Raw genomic sequence first — 15,669 nt, 5'->3', positions numbered from 1 at the left:
TAACAGAAATCACAGTTCAAAACAGATACCAGGAGGAATGAGGGCCCTGCTGCTCGCAAGCTTACAATCTATGAGGAAAAGGGGAGACACAAGAGGTGGATGGTAACAATTGCTTTAGTTATTTGGACCAGCCATAGTGTAAGGCTCGGGTGTTCATGTAAAGCTGCATGAACCAGTTAACTGCCTAAGTATGTAACAGTACAGACACAGAGGCTATTAACTGCATAAAGTGTATGAGAACATGATGGAGGAACGTGATTATGTTGTTGTTTTTTATTAATAGGCCACACAGGGATAATTAGGTTAATGCGTTGAGGCGGTAGGCCAATCTGAACAAATGAGTTTTTAGTGCACGCTTAAAACTGTGGGGATTGGGGATTAATTGTATTAACCTAGGTAGTGCATTCCAAAGAATCGGCGCCGCACGTGTAAAGTCTTGGAGACGGGAGTGGGAGGTTCTGATTATTGAGGATGCTAACCTGAGGTCATTAGCAGAGCGGAGGGCACGGGTAGGTTGGTAGACTGAGACCAGAGAGGAGATGTAGGGTGGTGCTGAGCCATGGAGTGCTTTGTGGATGAGGGTAGTAGTTTTGTACTGGATTCTGGATTGGATGGGTAGCCAGTGTAATGACTGGCACAAGGTAGAGGCATCGGTGTAACGGTTGGCGAGGAATATGATCCTGGCAGCAGCATTCAGGACAGATTGGAGCGGGGAGAGTCTGGTAAAAGGTAGGCCAATTAGTAGAGAGTTACAATAGTCCAGACGAGAATGAATAAGTGAGACAGTAAGAGTTTTTGCAGAGTCGAAAGTAAGAAAAGGGCGAATTCTGGAAATGTTTTTGAGATGCAGATAAGAAGAGCGAGCCAGTGATCGGATGTGGGGGGTGAATGAAAGCTCGGAATCAAGGATGACTCCAAGGCAGCGGGCATGTTGCTTTGGAGTAATGGTGGAACCGCACACAGAGATGGCAATGTCGGGCAAAGGTAGGTTTGTAGAGGGAGAGAACACGAGGAGTTCAGTTTTTGACAGGTTCAGTTTCAGATAGAGGGAGGACATGATGTTAGAGACAGCGGTAAGACAATCACTGGTGTTTTCTAAAAAGGTCGGCGTGATAACAGGAGAAGAGGTATATAATTGGGTGTCGTCAGCATAGAGATGGTACTGGAAACCAAATCTACTGATTGTTTGTCCAATAGGGGCAGTATACAAAGAGAAGAGGAGGGGGCCTAGGACTGATCCTTGAGGAACCCCAACAGTAAGGGGAAGGTGAGAGGAGGAGGAACCAGCAAAACAAACAGTGAAGGATCGGCCAGAGAGATAGGAGGAGAACCAAGAGAGAACGGTGTCCTTGAGGCCGATGGAGCGGAGCATAGTGAGGAGGAGCTGATGATCCACAGTGTCGAATGCTGCGGAGAGATCCAAGAGAATTAGCATGGAATAGTGACCATTAGATTTAGCTGTTAGTAGGTCATTAGAGACTTTAGTGAGGGCAGTTTCAGTAGAGTGTAAAGAGCGGAAACCAGATTGAAGAGGGTCGAGAATAGAATTATCTGAGAGATAGCGAGTAAGACGGGAGTGGACCAGGCGTTCGAGGAGTTTAGAGATGAAGGGAAGATTAGAGACAGGTCTATAATTAGCGGCACAATTTTGATCGAGGGAGGGCTTTTTAAGTAGTGGATGTATGATGGCATGCTTAAATGAGGAGGGAAAAATACCGGAAGTGAGGGAAAGGTTGAATATTTTTGTTAGGTGAGAGGTGACAGCCGGGGAAAGGGACTGGAGGAGATGCGACGGAATGGGGTCGCTGGTGCAAGTGGTCGGGCGAGAAGATGCAAGGAGCCTGCTTACTTCTTCTTCTGTAACTGGTTCAAAGTCAGAGAGTGAACTAGATGCAGTGGGGGAGGGAGGACAGTGCTTGGTATGAAGAGATTGGGAAATGATTTCCTGTCAAATGTGGTCAATTTTTTCTTTGAAGTAATTGGCCAGATCGTCAGCGTGGAGATCTGTGGTTGGGGCCTGCTCTCTTGGGTTGAGTAGGGACCGGAAAGTGTCAAAGAGACGTTTAGGGTTATTGGACAGCGAGGTGATGAGGGTGTTGAAATAGGTTTGTTTGGAGAGGTGAAGGGCAGAGTTGTATGTTTTTAACATGAACTTATAATGGATGAAATCTTCGGGCAGATTAGATTTTCTCCACAGACGTTCGGCGCACCTGGAGCACCGCTGCAGGAAACGTGTTTGCAGCGTGTGCCACGGTTGTCGCCGTCTGTGCCGAGTTGTTCTATGTATAGGAGGTGCAGCTTCTTCCAGGGCACTTTGCAGGGTTTCATTGTAATGCTTCAGAGCAGAATCAGGACAAGAGATGGAGGAGATTGGGGCCAATGAAGACTGCAAGTTCTTCATAAGTTTCTGGGTGTTAATGGCCTGTATGTTTCTATAAGTGTGGAAAGTGGGGATGACCTGAGCGGGATGGCAGTTCTTGATAGAGAATGAAAGAAGGTTGTGGTCAGAGAGCGGGAGAGGGGAGTTTGTGAAATCATCCAGTGAGCAAAGCCGGGAGAAGACCAAATCAAGGGAGTTTCCATCTTCATGTGTTGGAGAGTTAGTATGCTGCGAGAGGCCGAAAGAGGAGGTTAGAGATAAAAGGTGAGAAGCAGATGGGGAGAGGGGAGAAGCAATTGGGATATTGAAATCACCCATGATGAGGGTGGGGGTGTCATAAGAGAGAAAGTGTGGAAGCCAGGTGGCAAAATGATCCAGGAACTGGTGAGAGGGGCCGGGAGGACGATACACCACCGCCACTCGCATGGAGAAGGGGACGTAGAATCTGACAGCATGGACCTCAAAGGAAGGGAATACAAGTGAGGGTACTTGGGGGATAACTTGGAAGGTACATTTGGGTGAAAGGAGCAGACCAACGCCTCCACCTGCTCTGTTGTCTGATCTTGGGGTATGAGAAAAGTGTAGTCCACCAAATGAGAGAGCAGCAGCAGCGGTGGTGTCTGACTGCTGGATCCAGGTTTCAGTAAGAGCCAGGAGATTAAGAGAGTTAGAAAGGAAGAAGTCATGAATGAAGGAGAGTTTATTACACACAGAGTGAGAATTCCAAAGAGCACAATTGAAAGAGACAGAAGGCATGCATGGAATATTAATAAGGTTAGAGGGGTTTCTGGGTGTAGCAGTTGGGAGGTTTGACTGGCTATAACATGGGGGGCCGGGGTTTGGAGAGATGTCTCCAGCAACTAGGAGAAGGAGGATAGAAAGAGTGAGCAGATGGTTAAGTGATTTGTGAGAGCGTCTCTTGTGTTGGATGGTGGGACTGAATGGATCTGTACTGTTAAGCAATGTGAACAGAGCATGAGTGCTATACATAGGAGAGGCCAGGACAGAGGGGCCAATATGGATGGAGTGTAAAGAGTTGATGCAAGGGCGGTGATTGTGTGTGAAAGCAGCAGCCATGATATAGATTATACAAATACATATGGTGAGTATTTGCTGTGTGCCAACTGAATAGGGAATAGATTTTGATTGTCTTACCTGTCTAACTGCCATGTTATAACGGCTGAATACTTAGAAAAAAAAGTACTTTGAAAAAAAAAAATGTACACGAATAATAGTGCACGAATGCCCCCTGCATGAATGCTTCCCCAAGCTATATCTACATTTATAGGTGGCCAGCTCTTAGATCTCACTTTTTTTTTTTTTTTTTTTTGGTCTTCCCCCCTCTCGTTACCAATCAATCTAACTCAATTGAGACAGCAGGGCACAATAAATGTAGTGATCAGATAAACAAATGTCCAGGTCTACATGGATCATAAACCCCTTTGAAAAACAGTTATGCGAACTCTTGGCATAAGGACAAGCAGAAGAGAATTAAGTATCTAGAAACAAAAACAATTGCATAACAAGCTGGCTAACAAATATAGATATAAGCAGGAATCAATGCCGAAGGTAGAAGGACTCTGATACCATTCAAGCTTGCTTGCTGTCAGGGAATGGAGCAATAGACATGCAGGATATTTCAGTTCAAAGAATGAATGATATGTTACCATTCAAGCTTGCTTGCTGTCAGGGAATGGAGCAATAGACATGCAGGATATTTCAGTTCAAAGAATGAATGATATGTTACCATTCAAGCTTGCTTGCTGTCAGGGAATGGAGCAATAGACATGCAGGATATTTCAGTTCAAAGAATGAATGAATGATATATATGCAGGATATTTCAGTTCAAAGAATGAATGATATGTTACCATTCAAGCTTGCTTGCTGTCAGGGAATGGAGCAATAGACATGCAGGATATTTCAGTTCAAAGAATGAATGAATGATCTAATCTGTATCTTATCCCTTTCAGCTTCATTCCATTGTTTCTCGTGTTTCCATGTGAAAATGAGAATAATGATGATCCCTCTACACTGTGACAGCACTTGAGATATTTGTAGACATCTATTAAGTCTCCTCTTAGCCTTCTTTTTTGCAAGCTAACGCTTCCTCATAGGACATACTTTGCAGATAAGAAGCTTTGAATAAAAACATGATTTTGCAGTACTCTATCAGGAGACGTTTCTGCTATATGTGCCTACATGTGGCCCCCCAGTGGTTGTGATGATAATTACATCCCGTCAAAGTTTTTTTTTTAGCGTGTCACATCTGTATTAGGTTTCTAGTCTGCAATGGTGACAAAAAAATATTGGTCCATGTAGATAATATAAAAAAAATGAGGCTCAAACCTAATGTTCAAAATTAGTTAAAGCCCCAGACAATATATACTTCTTACTAGCAAAGCATAATACAAGGCTACAAGGGACCCCTGCAGCATTTACCCTTGCAGAACCCTCATGCAAAAAAAAAAAAAATGTCATAGAAAGTGCAAACAAAATGAAATCGTTAGTTGCCTCCGATCAGTAAACAAGAAACCTAACAAGTCCAAACACCTATTTGTTCCAACCAGGGCCATCAGCCGGAAAGAAAAGATCATTACTTTAGAATGTGATCTTCCAGGCCTTGTGTTGCTACAGAAAAAATAGCAACAAGATATTAACAATTGCAGTTCAAGCTGGGAGTGACTGTTCTGTTTCAATTCAATGACACCACTAATGGCTTCTAAGCAGCTCCCTGAAATCTAGCAGCTGTCAAGTCAATGCATCACAAGAAACGGTTATGCTCTCCCATAAGAAAAAGCAACACATCAGGATGTTTGGCAAAACATCTGCTCCTCTCCATTGCAGAAACACAATGCACAGAAACAAAAAACAAAACAAAACAAAGGCAGCAATGGAATAAAAGAAAGATCCATAGATCATATCTGCAAGGATTTACCGTATGTATCAAATAAGAGTTTTAGGTTTCTTGAGCTCAAATAATTCACAAAAATTGTAATTTATCCACAATAAGTTAAAAATGTGTACGCTAATCCCACACATTAGGACATTGCTCGGTTTATATGATTGTTTCTATACAGAAGACACAATTTATGTTTATTTATAGGGGCTGATGACCACTTGGACCCTTTCCCATCACCGGAGCTAATATGGCTCACTCGAATTGATTGGCTGCTGCGCATGCGCACCTCCACACAGTTCATTGTCTATGGGACTGCCGGAGATAATGTTGTACTTGACTATATCTAGCAGTCCGATAGACACTTTAAAAAGGGCATCAAAATAATATCCCTACAGAGTAATGAGACCACTGCCCACCACCACCCCGAATATTGTTTTTCTATTTAAAAGGTTATTTAAAAGCATTTTGCGAAGATAACTCATCATTGGGGGTTTATCACCACTGATCTTGAAAATTAAAATATCTAGCCATGTGCCATCAACTTATCAGATAGGCATACCCCTTTTAAATGTAGGTTAAATGTAAAATAATACATGTAAAATAAAAAAAAAATAAAACAACCTATTCTACAATTCTGTGGAGACAGCACCTAACTCCAAGACTAATTTTCCCATGGTCACAGACTACAATCAAACTCTATATAGTCTGATCCTGAAGCCATACTGCCTTCATTTTAACTCAACTTTTGGATAAAGTACATTTAGTAAGTTAGCAAAAAAGATGCAACAGATTGATGGGAGTGTGACTGCGGGATCTGACTACGCTGCGTTTGTTTGTAGTCTGTAGCCATGGAGAAGCAGAGATGTTTATAGGCAGTGTATAAGTTAATCTGACTATTTGGATTAGAGAGTATTTAAGTCATCATTCAGCCATAAGTAGCACCAATAGTAAATCATCTATGAATTTTCCTAGATAACTGTTTTTATACCCTAAGACCTAGAATGCGCTCACACTTTTTCATGTGATCGAAACATGAAACGACAAATCCGTGGAACATAAGGAAAGCAACAAAGTTACTGAAGATTTAACATAGATTTTAACCATGAAAAGAAAATTATTCTTCAAAAGTTGAGTCTTCCTTTAGAAGAGCCTTTCCATATTATAGCAGTATGGAAAACTTTTATCCTCTCTAGAATGGAGTGACAGTGAGCACGCCCGACCGCCGCTCTAGTCATTCTCTATGGGGCTGCCAAAAAAGGCCGAGCGTGAGCCATAACTGGAACGGAGGTCAAACATGCGCACTACTGATCCATTCTCATGGCGATTAAAGTTCTAAGTTCTGCCAATTGGTGGGGGTCCCAGCAGACAGACCCTCACTAGTCCTTAAGTTATCGCCAATCCTGTGGATAAGCTATTACTTCTTTTAGCTGGAAAACCACTTTAAGTAATGGTATATCGCAACAATATGCCACCAATTTATGATCGTTGAGGGTCTGATCTTAGATATGAAGGGACCCCTGCAGCGAATTAGTGCTGCTCGCTCATTCCATTCTTTCTGTTTGCACAGTGGTGCCCCAGATACACAATGTGAAGGGGAAGAGCAACATTACTCCAGAATTGGACTGTGCTGCAGTTTCCAGCACGACTGTGCAAAGAAAAAAAACAAACCAGAGCCCACAACATCACTTCATTTTCAGAGTCAGAGTCAAAATGTGATGGTATAGCCTAGTGACGAGATAGGAATACCACTTTAAACGCCAAAAAAAAAGTCAATGAATCCTTCTGCTTACACCAAAATTCTGCACTATATCATATATCCTTTACTTCTTTACGCAGAGTGTTATGTCTATGTCAGAGCGATGTTACATATCCCTTACACAAGTCAAGCATGTCCGTGCCATAACACTTCAAATCATTTTCTACGAAATCCTGTTATGCTGGAACAGACATGGAGCTGTTACATATTCCGCGCCATAAAGTGTATCAATCCCGAAGATTCCAGAACAATATGTACATGTCATATAAGCAAGGCTGGAAGTTTAAGGATGAGATTGCTGAGTCAAATGATTGGCTGCAGAGGTCACACCGATGTACATGATGTCACCTCGCTACTAACCAGAATCCCTCAATGTCTGTCCACTATTTCATCCTTCTTCTCCGCTAGATTTCTGAAACTTAACATGGACAAAACAGAATTCATCATCTTTCCCCCATCTCACGCGACCCCCCCAATGAACCTAACCATTACAGTAAATGGCTGCCCACTCTCCCCAGTCCCACAAGCTCGCTGCCTCGGGGTAATCCTTGACGCTGATCTCTCCTTCAAACCACTTCCTGCCGACTTCAACTCAAAAATATTTCACGAATCCGTTCATTCCTCAACCAAGAATCTGCAAAAACCCTAGTCCATGCCTTCATCATCTCTCGCCTTGACTACTGCAACCTCCTGCTCTGTGGCCTCCCCTCGAACACTCTCGCACCCCTACAATCTATTCTAAACTCAGCTTCCTGACTAATCCACCTGTCCCCCCGCTATTCCCCGGCCTCTCCCCTCTGTCAATCCCTTCACTGGCTCCCCATTGCCCAGAGACTACATTACAAAACCCTAACCGTGACGTACAAAGCCATCCACAACCTGTCTCCTCCATACATCTGTGACCTCGTCTCCCGGTACTTTCCTGCACACAACCTCCGATCCTCACAAGATCTCCTTCTCTACTCCCCTCTTATCTCCTCTTCCCACAATCATATACAAGATTTCTCTCGCATATCACCCCTACTCTGGAACCCTCTACCACAACATATCAGACTCTCGCCTACCATCGAAACCTTCAAAAAGAGCCTGAAGACCCACCTCTTCCGACAAGCCTACAACCTGCAGTAACCACCGATCGACCAAACCGCTGCACGACCAGCTCTATCCTCACCTACTGTATCCTCACCCATCCCTTGTAGATTGTGAGCCTTCGTGGGCAGGGTCCTCTCTCCTCCTGTACCAGTTATGACTTGTATTCTTTAAGATTATTGTACTTGTTTTTATTATGTATACCCCTCCTCACATGTAAAGCGCCATGGAATAAATGGCGCTATAACAATAAATAATAATAATAATAATAATAATAATAATAAGAATAATAATAATTGGGGCAGAGAAGCAGAGGCTGGTTAGGGAACACCAGAGCATTTTTTTTCTATTTTATCAACTTCCCTACTAGACCTGTTGACTTTGGTGGGACCAGTCGACTATCTATGAGACTATGAGCCGACCATCTATGGTCCCTACAACAGAAGTCCGCCTATGAGTGATAGTCTGGTGCCAGCAGGAGCAGACAGACAGAAGAGGGCTCCTGTGCAAGAACAGTATATGGACACTTTGCAGCCCAAAAGTTTTTAATTTTACTCACTTAACCCCTTCACCCCCAAGGGTGGTTTGCACGTTAATGACCGGGCCAATTTTTACAATTCTGACCACTGTCCCTTTATGAGGTTATAACTCTGGAACGCTTCAACGGATCTTGGCGATTCTGACATTGTTTTCTCGTGACATATTGTACTTCATGATAGTGGTAAAATTTCTTTGATATTACCTGCGTTTATTTGCAAAAAAAATGGAAATTTGGCGAAAATTTTGAAAATTTTGCAATTTTCCAACTTTGAATTTTTATGCCCTTAAATCACAGAGATATGTCACACAAAATACTTAATAAGTAACATTTCCCACATGTCTACTTTACATCAGCACAATTTTGGAACCAAAATTTTTTTTTGTTAGGGAGTTATAAGGGTTAAAAGTTGACCAGCAATTTCTCATTTTTACAACACCATTTTTTTTTAGGGACCACATCTCATTTGAAGTCATTTTGAGGGGTCTATATGATAGAAAATACCCAAGTGTGACACCATTCTAAAAACTGCACCCCTCAAGGTGCTCAAAACCATATTCAAGAAGTTTATTAACCCTTCTGGTGCTTCACAGGAATTTTTGGAATGTTTAAATAAAAATGAACATTTAACTTTTTTTCACAAAAAATTTACTTCAGCTCCAATTTGTTTTATTTTACCAAGGGTAACAGGAGAAAATGGACACCAAAAGTTGTTGTACAATTTGTCCTGAGTACGCCGATACCCAATATGTGGGGGTAAACCACTGTTTGGGCGCATGACAGAGCTCGGAAGCGAAGGAGCGCCATTTGACTTTTCAATGCAAAATTGACTGGAATTGAGATGGGACGCCATGTTGCGTTTGGAGAGCCACTGATGTGCCTAAACATTGAAATCCCCCACAAGTGACACCATTTTGGAAAGTAGACCCCCTAAGGAACTTATCTAGAGGTGTGGTGAGCACTTTGACCCACCAAGTGCTTCACAGAAGTTTATAATGCAGAACCGTAAAAATAAAAAATCATATTTTTTCACAAAAATTATTTTTCGCCCCCAATTTTTTATTTTCCCAAGGGTAAGAGAAGAAATTGGACCCCAAAAGTTGTTGTACAATTTGTCCTGAGTACGCTGATACCCCATATGTGGGGATAAACCACTGTTTGGGCGCATGGGAGACCTCGGAAGGGAAGGAGCGCCGTTTGACTTTTCAATGCAAAATTGACAGGAATTGAGATGGGACGTCATGTTGCGTTTGGAGAGCCCCTGATGTGCGTAAACATTGAAACCCCCCACAAGTGACACCATTTTGGAAAGTAGACCCCCTAAGGAACTTATCTAGAGGTGTGGTGAGCACTTTGACCCACCAAGTGCTTCACAGAAGTTTATAATGCAGAACCGTAAAAATAAAAAATCATATTTTTTCACAAAAATTATCTTTTCACCCCCAATTTTATATTTTCCCAAGGGTAAGAGAAGAAATTGGACCCCAAAAGTTGTTGTACAATTTGTCCTGAGTACGCTGATACCCCATATGTGGGGATAAACCACTGTTTGGGCGCATGGGAGACCTCGGAAGGGAAGGAGCGCCGTTTGACTTTTCAATGCAAAATTGACAGGAATTGAGATGGGACGTCATGTTGCGTTTGGAGAGCCCCTGATGTGCGTAAACATTGAAACCCCCCACAAGTGACACCATTTTGGAAAGTAGACCCCCTAAGGAACTTATCTAGAGGTGTGGTGAGCACTTTGACCCACCAAGTGCTTCACAGAAGTTTATAATGCAGAACCGTAAAAATAAAAAATCATATTTTTTCACAAAAATTATCTTTTCACCCCCAATTTTATATTTTCCCAAGGGTAAGAGAAGAAATTGGACCCCAAAAGTTGTTGTACAATTTGTCCTGAGTACGCTGATACCCCATATGTGGGGATAAACCACTGTTTGGGCGCATGGGAGACCTCGGAAGGGAAGGAGCGCCGTTTGACTTTTCAATGCAAAATTGACAGGAATTGAGATGGGACGTCATGTTGCGTTTGGAGAGCCCCTGATGTGCGTAAACATTGAAACCCCCCACAAGTGACACCATTTTGGAAAGTAGACCCCCTAAGGAACTTATCTAGAGGTGTGGTGAGCACTTTGACCCACCAAGTGCTTCACAGAAGTTTATAATGCAGAACCGTAAAAATAAAAATCATATTTTTTCACAAAAATTATCTTTTCATCCCCAATTTTATATTTTCCCAAGGGTAAGAGAAGAAATTGGACCCCAAAAGTTGTTGTCCAATTTGTCCTGAGTGCGCTGATACCCCATATGTGGGGGGAACCACCGTTTGGATGCATGGGAGGGCTCGGAAGGGAAGGAGCGCCATTTGGAATGCAGACTTAGATGGAATGGTCTGCAGGCGTCACATTGCGTTTGCAGAGCCCCTAATGTACCTAAACAGTAGAAGCCCCGCACAAGTGACCCCATTTTGAAAACTAGACCCCCCAAGGAACTTATCTAGATGTGTTGTAAGAACTTTGAACCCCCAAGTGTTTCACTACAGTTTATAACGCAGAGCCGTGAAAATAAAAAATCCTTTTTTTTTCCACAAAAATTATTTTTTAGCCCCCAGTTTTGTATTTTCCCAGGGGTAACAGGAGAAATTGGACCCCAAAGGTTGTTGTCCTATTTGTCCTGAGTACGCTGATACCCCATATGTTGGGGTAAACCCCTGTTTGGGCACACGGGAGAGCTCGGAAGGGAAGGAGCACTGTTTTACTTTTTCAACGCAGAATTGGCTGGAATTGAGATCGGACGCCATGTCGCGTTTGGAGAGCCCCTGATGTGCCGAAACAGTGGAAACCCCCCAATTATAACTGAAACCCTAATCCAAACACACCCCTAACCCTAATCCCAACAGTAACCCTAACCACACCTCTAACCCTGACACACCCCTAACCCTAATCCCAACCCTATTCCCAACCGTAAATGTAATCTAAACCCTAACCGTAACTTTAGCCCCAACCCTAACCCTAACTTTAACCCCAACCCTAACTGTAGCCTTAACCCTAGCCCCAACCCTAGCCCTAACCTTAACCCTAATGGGAAAATGGAAATAAATACATTTTTTTTATTTTTCCCTAACTAAGGGGGTGATGAAGGGCGGTTTGATTTACTTTTATAGCGAGTTTTTTAGCGGATTTTTATGATTGGCAGCCGTCACACACTGAAAGACGCTTTTTATTGCAAAAAATATTTTTTGCGTTACCACATTTTGAGAGCTATAAATTTTCCATATTTTGGTCCACAGAGTCATGTGAGGTCTTGTTTTTTTGCGGGATGAGTTGACGTTTTTATTGGTAACTTTTTGGGCACGTCACATTTTTTGATCGCTTTTTATTCCGATTTTTGTGAGGCAGAATGACCAAAAACCAGCTATTCATGAATTTCTTTTGGGAGAGGCGTTTATACTGTTCCGCGTTTGGTAAAATTGATAAAGCAGTTTTATTCTTCGGGTCAGTACGATTACAGCGATACCTCATTTATATTATTTTTTTATGTTTTGGCGCTTTTATACGATAAAAACTATTTTATGGAAAAAATAATTATTTTTGCATCGCTTTATTCTCAGGACTATAACTTTTTTATTTTTTTGCTGATCATGCTGTATGGCGGCTCGTTATTTGCGGGACAAGATGACGCTTTCGGCGGTACCATGGTTATTTATATCTGTCTTTTTAATCGCGTGTTATTCCACTTTTTGTTCGGCGGTATGATAATAAAGCGTTGTTTTTTGCCTCGTTTTTTTTTTTTTTTCTTACGGTGTTTACTGAAGGGGTTAACTAGTGGGCCAGTTTTATAGGACGGGTCGTTACGGACGCGGCGATACTAAATATGTGTACTTTTATTGTTTTTTTTTTTATTTAGATAAAGAAATGTATTTAGGGGAATAATATATATATATTTTTTTCATTATTTTGGAATATTTTTTTTAATTTTTTTTACACATTTGGAAATTTTTTTTTTTTACTTTTTTACTTTGCCCCAGGGGGGGACAATACAGATCGGTGATCTGCCAGTTTGCATAGCACTCTGACAGATCACCGATCTGAGAGAAGTGCAGGCTGCTTCACAGTGCCTGCTCTGAGCAGGCTTCTGTGAAGCCACCTCCCTCCCTGCAGGACCCGGATCCGCGGCCATCTTGGATCCGGGTCTGGAGCAGGCAGGGAGGGAGGTAAGACCCTCGCAGCAACGCGATCACATCGCGTTGCTGCGGGGGGCTCAGGGAAGCCCGCAGGGAGCCCCCTCCCTGCGCGATGCTTCCCTGCACCGCCGGCATGTTTGATCGCGGTGTGCCGGGGGTTAATGTGCCGGGAGCGGTCCGTGACCGCTCCTGGCACATAGTGCCGGATGTCAGCTGCGATAGGCAGCTGACACCCGGCCGCGATCGGCCGCGCTCCCCCCGTGAGCGCCGCCGATCGCGCTGGACGTACTATCCCGTCGGTGGTCATACGGGCCCACCCCACCTCGACGGGATAGTACGTCCGATGTCAGAAAGGGGTTACATAGCGCCATTAATTCCACAGCGCTTTACAGACATAATTGTCACTGTCCTCATTGGGGCTCACAATCTAGATTCCCTATCAGTATATATTTGGAGTGTGGGAAGAAAACAGAGAACCTGGAGGAAACCCACATAAACACGGGGAGAACATACAAACTCCTTGCAGATGTTGTCCTTGGTGGGATTTGAACCCAGGACCCAGTGCTGCAAAGCAACAATGCTAACCACTGAACCACCGTTCATCATAATACACAATTCCTCCTGCTATGGAGGTAGAAGTGGGCCCCCTTATCTTTTGGGCACCAAGTAGAACCAATGGTATGTCGACCCCTGGATGCCAGTATATCCTACTGGGAATATATGAACGCTGAGCTGAGTGTGCATGTGTATTGGTGATTGGGGGGAATAATTGTTAAAATTGTGTTTAGCAAACAGTTCTAACACGACTGAGATATCAGGTTGCACAAACTTTGTAATTTAAAACCATGGAGACATAGCTTTTATTGTCTAAAACTGCAGAATTTCACTAATATGGCATTAACAATTGTCGAGATCGAATAAAAGACGCAGGTCCGTCGAGTTCAACCTTTCCTGCGTTCCCAGAGGGCGCTAAACACATCCAACAAAGGGTGGATTTTAACATTTTTCAGATGCAAAAAGAATTAATATGATAATTTTATTCTTCGTGGATCAATATGCAGGGACGCAGGCTTTAATAATTCTACAAACATGTGATGAATATGCTGACATTGCAATCCTGCCTTAACTAAGCTAATAAAACCAGTTCTACAGATTTATTTATTTTTTTATATTAGGCGTATAAAAATTTGCACTCCAAATGTGGTCGCTATCTCCCCAAGAAGTGTTCTATATTATGTGGCTTAATTTAACAGGATATAATAAAGATTTGATACCACTAAGGCCTTGTTCAGACGTCAGTATTTCATGGTCATGGTCTGTATATGGGCCGCAATGCCTCAACTGGTCGGCGGTACACAAAGTCAAGATTCGACTCTGCGTGCTAACTCGATTGGTTATCACGTGATTGCTGAGATAATATAGTTTCCTGGTGTGTGCGGTTGGGATAGGCTCAGCAGCCGCCTCCGTCCTCATCGCCCTACCATTGGGGTCACAAAACGTGGCCCCTTGCCAGGTTGTCAAACAAGAAATGATCATCATAAATCTCCTTTCTTATGATTCTTAAGCAAGTCTATCAATGTGTGTTTATACAATCCTATTATTATATACTAGATGGTGGCCCAATTCTAACGCATCGGGTATTCTAGAATATGTATGCGTAGTGTATAGCACAGCCCACGTAGTATATTGCACAGCCACCCAGTACATTGCGCAGCCCACGCAGTACATTGCGCAGCCCACGCAGTATATTGCGCAGCCAACGCAGTACATTGCGCAGCCCACGCAGTACATTGCGCAGCCCACGCAGTACATTGCGCAGCCCACGGAGTACATTGCGCAGCCCACGTATTACATTGCGCAGCCCAGGTAGTATATTGCGCAGCCCACGTAGGTATATTGCGCAGCCCACGTTGTATATTGCGCAGCCCACGTTGTATATTGCGCAGCCCACGTTATATATTGCGCAGCCCACATTGTATATTGCGCAGCCCACGTTGTATATTGCGCAGCCCATGTAGTATATTGCGCAGCCCACGCAGTATATTGCGCAGTCCACGTAGTATATTGCGCAGCTCACGTTGTATATTGCGCAGCCCATGTAGTGTATTGCGCAGCCCATCTTGTATATTGCGCAGCCCACGTTGTATATTGCGCAGCCCACGCAGTATATTGCGCAGCCCACGTTGTATATTGCGCAGCCCACGTTGTACATTGCGCAGCCCACGTTGTATATTGCGCAGCCTACCTATATAGCTATGTGGGCATGATATCCCTGTTAAAAAAAAGAATTAAAATAAAAAATAGTTATATACTCACCTTCCGTTGGCGCCTGGATCCAGGAAGCGGTTACCGACGCTTGGGATCCATCGAAGCTCCGCCGAGCCGCTCGCGCCGGCCGCCATCTTCCGTTCCCAGGATGCATTGCGAAATTACGCGGATGACTTAGCGGTCTTGCGAGACCGCTAAGTCTTCTGGGTAATTTCACAATGCATCGCCGGGAACGGAAGATGGCGGCCGGCGCGAGCTGCTCGGTGGACTACTGGAGGGTGAGTATAGCAGGTTTTTTTTTTTATTATTATTTTTAACATTACATTTTTTTACTATTGATGCCGCATAGGCTGCATCAATAGTACAAAATTGGGGACACACAGGGTTAATAGCAGCGGTTACGGAGTGCGTTACCAGCGGCATAATGCGGTCCGTTACCGCCGGCATTAACCCTGTGTGAGCGGTGAACGGAGGGGAGTATGCGGGCACCGGGCAGTGAGTGCGGGGAGTAAGGAGCGGCCATTTTCTTCCGGACTGTGTGCGTCGCTGATTG

At 43.5% G+C, this 15,669-nt stretch overlaps 1 protein-coding gene across 16 annotated transcripts in view; it reads right to left on the bottom strand.

Annotated features, from left to right (window-relative positions):
- Positions 1–15,669, bottom strand: part of BAZ2B (bromodomain adjacent to zinc finger domain 2B) — a 330,703-nt gene that overhangs the window by 296,463 nt on the left and 18,571 nt on the right. The window lies entirely within an intron of this gene.

Source organism: Ranitomeya variabilis, chromosome 7 (assembly GCF_051348905.1).
Source record: "Ranitomeya variabilis isolate aRanVar5 chromosome 7, aRanVar5.hap1, whole genome shotgun sequence".
Lineage (NCBI taxonomy): Eukaryota > Metazoa > Chordata > Amphibia > Anura > Dendrobatidae > Ranitomeya > Ranitomeya variabilis.
This window is presented reverse-complemented; position numbering and strand designations above follow the sequence as displayed.